Below are 6,795 nucleotides of genomic sequence, written 5' to 3'. Positions count from 1 at the left end.
TGCCCTGGACAGTCAGGGTCCCTGGACCCCTTCAGAGGGGTCTTCAGGCAGAGACAGAAGCAGGGCTTGGAGGGTGTCAGACACCTCCCACCCAGGACAGGTCAGGGTCAGGCTGCTGATGACTGAGGGATTGAAAATGATGGTTGAGGTGGGGCCTGCCCCTGCCCTGGTCAGTGCTGTGCATTTCTGAAAACTCCAGGACAGTGAAAAAAAACCCCATTTCCCTGCACCTCGCTGGTGCCTCTGCTTCCCAAGGGGCTCATGTCTCTTCCTAGCCTCACCTGATGAAGAGCTGCCCCTTCCCACTCTGCTTCTCAGCAGCACAAGGACAGCAGATGATTTGTAACAAAGGAATTAAGGACAAGATTTTCAAGTGAGCCAGAGTGAATTCCCAATCCACAACCCAGTGCAGTTCAAACCTGTTGCTTTCAAGCAGAAGCAGCACCAGCACCGTGTCTGAGTGATGAGAAGAAGCCCTTTGCTTTCCCCAGGGGGGTCAGTCCCATCCACAGCTACACCCCAGCTGTGCAAATGGGGTTCAACCTGTGCCCAGCTTCTGCCAAGTGCATTCAAAACCCACATGATGAAAGGTTTAGATGTCATGCTCTGCTGCATTACATCACATTAAGTCATGTGTTGTCACCCCACACTATGTCAGCTCACAAAGCAGCTGTGTCCTGGTGACTCAGTCGTTTAGGCTGAAATACAGTCCCCTCTCCCAAGGCATTCATGTCTGGGTGACATCTGAAGAACACATAATATTCTGTAATTCTCTGAGTAACTGTTTTCTAGGTGCAAAAATGAAATATCTGAAAATTTACAAGGAAATTATTTATTAGCACATGAGATAACATTAACACAGAGAATACCCAAGATAAACGTGGTGTCAGGGAGGGTGTCCACCACTGATCCCATCAATGAAACAGCACACACTCTCAGCCTCTGATACAGATGAAATTCTCTAAAATCTCAGGGAGACATCACATTTCAAGAATACTTTCTCAGAAATAAGAGGCCTTTCTGACTCTAGCTCCCTGAAATTTCCTTCTGCAACAGCTCTCACTCCTCCTGACATTCACAGCTGTGTCACTCCTGCTTATTCTCAATTGGCATGAAACCATGGCACTGTTATTAGGAAAACTCTTCTCTTGGAAGGGTCACTGCAGTTTAAACCTAACTTTAGCCCTGACTTTCCCATTTGCTACAACTGAGTATAAATAACTTCTGAAAATGTTTTATCATCAGTTTTTGAATCTGGGCACCTCATCTAAGCAGACTTTCCTGGCTGCTCCCCATCCAGGGGTCTTCACAGCCCTGCTGTTTGCTCTGGCCTGTGCATTGCTGCCTTCCCAGGTGGGATTGCTCTGTGGGTAGGTGGGAGTTGCTCATTTTTCACGTGCTGCAGCAGAGCTGCCTGAGCACAGCCAAGGACCACTGGCACTGCTGATGAGCTGGAAAAGAGTCACAAAGCTGATTATAGTCTGTCAGCTTCCCTAACCACTTCCAGCAATTAGATTTAAGGACTTTCTTACTAAATTTGCAGAAATTGCTTCCTTTCCTCCTGCTCCTCTGAGCAAAACGAGCAGAGCCTGATCCCAGACCTGCCCACCTGCACTGTCAGGACAAACAGTCCCAAAGCACCTGGGTCAAACCACACCCCCAGACTGCTCAGACCCAGCACCGACTCCCCCAAGACCCTGACCTTTACAACAACCCAAGAACAGAGAGCAAGGCTATTTACCTTCAAGCCAGGTGCATGTCATTCAGCAGCCAAAGCAGCCTCAGCTCACAGGCAGTGGGTGCTGGACTCGGGTCAGGGACTGCTTGGATCAATGCCAGCCAACTCTAGGGGTTTGTGGACTCATTTTTTCCCCTTTCTCTTCAACCCCATGCAGTCAGTCCTCCTGCAATTTAAACCCCTCTAATTCTGCCAAGGCAGGACCTGCCTTCCCAGCCCCAGTGAAACAGCCCCTTCCCACGTCTCTGGCCACGCAAACAGCCATCACATAGGGCTGATCTGGCCAAACACAAAGCACATATGCAAGGTTATTTTTCCCTGAATTAGCTCAGCCAGCACTGGCACAGGGGCAAGCAGAAGATGCCACCAAGGGCAGGAGCCTGGCAGGGTCATAGAAGCCTCCACTCAGATTCGCTCCAGCCATGGAGGGAAATGGCTGCATGAAAGAGAAAATCTGTGCAGGAGACAGCTCATCCCCTCCCTGCCACACTCAGTGTTCCTTCCTTTCACTCTGTCCTTGGCATAGCACAAGCTGTACCTTTCCACTGCAGAACATTTTTTTTTTTTTTTCCTTTTGCAAAGAACCAGGCAGCCCTGTGACACCAGGCAGGAGCTGTACCAGGAGCTGTGACACCAGGCAGGAGCTGTACCAGGAGCTGTGACACCAGGCAGGAGCTGTACCAGAGTCCTTGTTTCCCAGAGGGTCCATCCCCAGCAGACAGACCAGCTGACACCCTGCAGGAGAGTGCAATCCATGGTGTGTTCTTTGCATATCACACACAGAGAAGGAAGACACAGAGCTTCTAGAAACATTCCCAAATCACAGGGATGGCAGAAATCTACCCAGAACCTGAGGGGATGAACATGGACCTGCACAGGCAAGAGATCTGGGGACCTTTTGGGCTGGAGAGAGTGGGTACAAACCTGAAGGTCTGTCCTCCGGCTCAGTTTTCTCCCAAAGAAACCTCCAAGTCTAACAAAGCTATCTCTCACCTCATCCTGATTCTTGCAAGCCAAGTGGGAGCCCAGCAGTGATTTCTCATGCACTGTTTTGCCATTAGCTCCCCTGCAAAGAAGAGGCAAAGGGTGTCTGAGAAATGTGGCTGTATGTGCAGAGCAGAGCAAGTGCTGCACCCACAGCCCAAAAGAGAACTCTAGCTGCAGCAGTTCTCATTATTTGCTTTTTAGTTGTTTTATTTAGCACACATGTTCAGCTGGCAGGAAAGCTCTCCTGTTATCACAGAGTCACTTCCCTCAGTGATGGACTCAGAAAACTTCCCATCCTCTGATCCAAACTCAAGGAAAGACTCAAATTGCCCTTCTGTCTCTTCAGCTTTCCCTCAAAGGGAACTTGGTCAGTGGAAGAGTTCTGGATGGTTTCCTCACACCTCCCTGGCTCCTGTCCTACACATTTTTCCCTCTTCATGGGGAGCACAGTCAGGCTGGGATAGCCAAGACTGAAGCCCCAGCACAGGAGCCTTCTCCCCATGAGGGCTATGCTGGGGAGCAGCTTTTCTCTCTCTGTGACACCTCCCCACGTTCCCTTGTCTTAGGAAATGCAGTACTTACAATTTAGAAATATTCTGTCAACACATATCAATTTTTGCAGTTTTTCAATTAAAAAAGCTGGCACCTCCCCCTCCACACACCTCACCTGATCCCTGCTCCCATGTCAAGTCTGTTTTTTAGCTGTAAATACAATGCTGCCACTTCCAGACAAACAAAAATATCCTCCATATCCTCAAATTGGTTTAAAGATCATTTAGAGCATAATTTTAAAAAATTATGGGAAAATTAGCTTGGTGTGCTTTGCCATCTATTCTTGAGCCTGAAAAGGTTCATTTCTGTCCAAGGGTCTCCACCCAAGACCCCTTTTCCAAGGTGACAGCTAAGGCTCAGCCTGGCATCTGCTCTGAATGATCTTCCTTGGGGATCAGAGCTTGCATGAGTACAAATTTTGTTTTCAGGTTGAGCCCTGGGGCTTCCCAAATGCAAAACCTCAGGCAAGTTCCTCTCACAATGGCATGCAATGTCAGCTGGGTGCTTCCCTCTGACTCGGGCTCTGCCTGGTGTAGGAGAACCCTGAGCACACCCAGGCAAATGTGCCAAACCTTAAACTGGAGAGCAGGAGACCAGACACGCCTGGCAGGCTGAGGAAAGGGATTTCCTGCCCTGTGTGGGGCTACACCTGGAATACGGGGAGCTGTGGCCCCCAGTTCAGAGGAAAATGAGGAAACTGGGCAGGGCCAGGTCTCAGGAGCCAGGGATTGAGGAAGGGGCTGAGTCAGCATGGCAAAGAGAAGGCTGGGGGCAAGCCAGCAGCCACATGGAAAGGGAGATCTTCATCCCACCTGGTCTCAGAATTTTTCAAATGAAGGAAGGCAGACACAGCCAGCTTGACCCAGTGCTGGGAATAGTCCTGCTGTGGACAGTCCTGCTCCAAGTGTGAGGCTGGGCTGAAGAGCTTCAGACATCTGACACCAGCACTTGAGTGATTCTGCAAGCCTCCTTCCCTGCTCTGAACCACTCAGTGCCACTGAAAAATGGCAGAGAGGAACTCAAACACTCATTTTGTGTCCCTCAAAATGCTGTCAGGATTGTAGCAACCTCCCAGGCTGCAACACTGCTCAATGGGTACAAAATATTGTGGAGAAATACTGGAGAGGCAGGAAGAGGGCAAAACCTTTTTTTGTGGTGTCCACAAATGGACCAGGCACATCTCCCCAGCCTCTGAGGGATGAAGGGCAGGGGAGAAGAATTGAGGTGCTGTCCACAACCCCAGCACAGGCTCACCTGGGCAGTGCAGCCTGGAACACCCACAGCAGCAGCACCATGGGGCTCTGCCAGTCCTCCTCCCAGCCCATTTCCCTGGAGAGAGATCCCATTTGGACACATCCCCAAGCATGGGTGGCACAGTGGGGCCCAGTGCCTGCCCTGGAGTGTGCCCACCCATCCAACTCTGCCCAGCAGCAGGAGAGCTCCTCCACAGAGCCCAGGGGCAGCAGCTGCAGCTTCTGAGAGCCCAGGTCAGCTGCTCTGGCAGCCAGGACACCACTGCAGAAACAGCTGTGCAAAGTCAGAGCTGGCAGCACTGGAAGCAGACAGGAGATGGGAGAGACTGCCCAGAACCTGGCTGGAGCCTTCACAGCCCCAGAGAACATATGTGGCCCTGATTTTTTAAGTTTTTCTAAGCCTTCTGATGTTTACATTCTTGTAACGAACTTTCTCACACACTTTATGTAAATAACTTACTGTTTTGCATTATTTTATGGAGGAGGAGAAATTTGATGGACTGTTGGTTTGTCCAGTGTCATTGGAGAGGTGGCACTGTCCCTCTAATCCTCTGTCACCTTTGGAAATCTATAAATGTTGGAGTCAGAAATTAAAAGTGCTTTTTTACCTTGAGAGAGCTGCGTGTCTACATGGTGTTATTTCATGTCCTACAGTGACAAACATGCAGCAACCCCAGAGTCTGCTGAGGGTGGCCCAGGGTGGCCTGTGGATGTCCCAGCAGGGGCTTCCATCACCAGTTTGTAGGCTGGGAACAGCCACCCCTGACACATTGCCTGCTCCTGTCGGGGTGCAATGTTTCCTTGAGAGCCGTCAGAGATACCAGCAAGGCAAACCCTCTGCAGCCAGCCTAAAAGCCTCTCTGCAGGAGTGCCACTGTCAGAACCCAGGACATCCCTCTGGGTGCCCTGGATGGCTCAGAGACCCTGGCAGGAAGCCAAAGACACTTGGGATTTCGATCTTAACCCATGGAGCAAATTACCAACCTTGTATGAAGAATTACAAGTCACAAAAGTTTAAGTAGCATGATAGTAGTTATCACAGGGTGAAAGGTGGAATTTTGAAGGTTTTTTACTATAGGGTTCTAGGAGGCAAGATGGAGGGACTTGGGTGTTGTCCTGTCTTCCTTCCTTCTTCCTAGCCTCCATCTTCTGGGTGATGTTAGCATTTTTGGATTGGTTTAGAGTAGAAGTAGGCAGTCTAACATAGGTGATAGGTATTGGAAAATAATTGTAAATAAAGTGCACATAGTTTTTAGTATAAAAAGACAGCACCAGCCCAGGGGCAAGTAATGTGCCCTTGACAGACCTGCAGAGCAGACCTCTGCGGGTCTGAGAGAAAATATTTTGGATAACAGCTAATGAACAACCTCGTGTACACGAGCCGAAGAATTCAACTTTCTTCAACCACCGGGCTGGGAAAAAAGGACTCTCGGGTCATCCCGAAAGCAGGAAACCCGAGATGCCACCTCTGCACCACTCAAAGCAGCATCTTGTCACCCACCACCCCGCAGGACAAGGGCTGGGGCAGCCCCCAGCAGAACCTTGCTGTCAGCTCCTGAGTGCTCGCCCTCCTCCTCCTGCCTGGGCTCCCAAAAAGCCCCCACGGCTTCCCACGTGCTGCTTCCTAGAAATGCTGAAATAGTCCAGCGTGGAGCAGGCAGGCCTGGCTCTGCCACATGGATGGAAGCAGCCAGCCCTGCCTGGGCAAGAGGGGGGCTATGCACGGTGTGCCCCCCATCCCTGCCCCCCAGCCTGCACCCTGAGGCTGCTGCTGCCTCCTCCCCAGCGGGGAAGCAGCTTCCTCCTGACAGAGCCCACAGGAAGCACCGTGGTATTTATAGAGCCCTGAGAGCACCGTGCACAAACTCGGGGAAAAACCTACACTCAGTCAAAAACAACCTCCTGCACCCAGAGCTGCGCTGGGAGCTGGTGCCTCAGGACATGCTGCCAGCACTCTCCTGGGCCACAGGTCCTGGAAGGAGGTTGTAGGACCTTCTTCATCATGAAGATGGGTTGTGGAGCCTTTCCAAGACTATTTCTGACCTTCTCTGCTCCTCCCTATGTGTCTCCTTCCATCTCCCATGTTTTTAGTCATGTTCCTCCCTCTTCCATCTTTCTCTTCCTTTCTCCTCACGGTCTGTGTGATCAAAGCTGCTCCCACCTGGCCACATGCACTGAGCAAGGACAGCAACCACCAAAACACAGAGGACTCTGCTGCACAGGACAGGAGAACAAACCTGCTGCCCTGCATGGGGTGAAGAAAAG

The sequence above is a fragment of the Onychostruthus taczanowskii genome, unplaced genomic scaffold (assembly GCF_017590055.1).
Source record: "Onychostruthus taczanowskii isolate IOZ18803 unplaced genomic scaffold, ASM1759005v1 scaffold56, whole genome shotgun sequence".
Taxonomy (NCBI): domain Eukaryota; kingdom Metazoa; phylum Chordata; class Aves; order Passeriformes; family Passeridae; genus Onychostruthus; species Onychostruthus taczanowskii.
Note: the sequence above shows the minus strand (reverse complement) of the source record.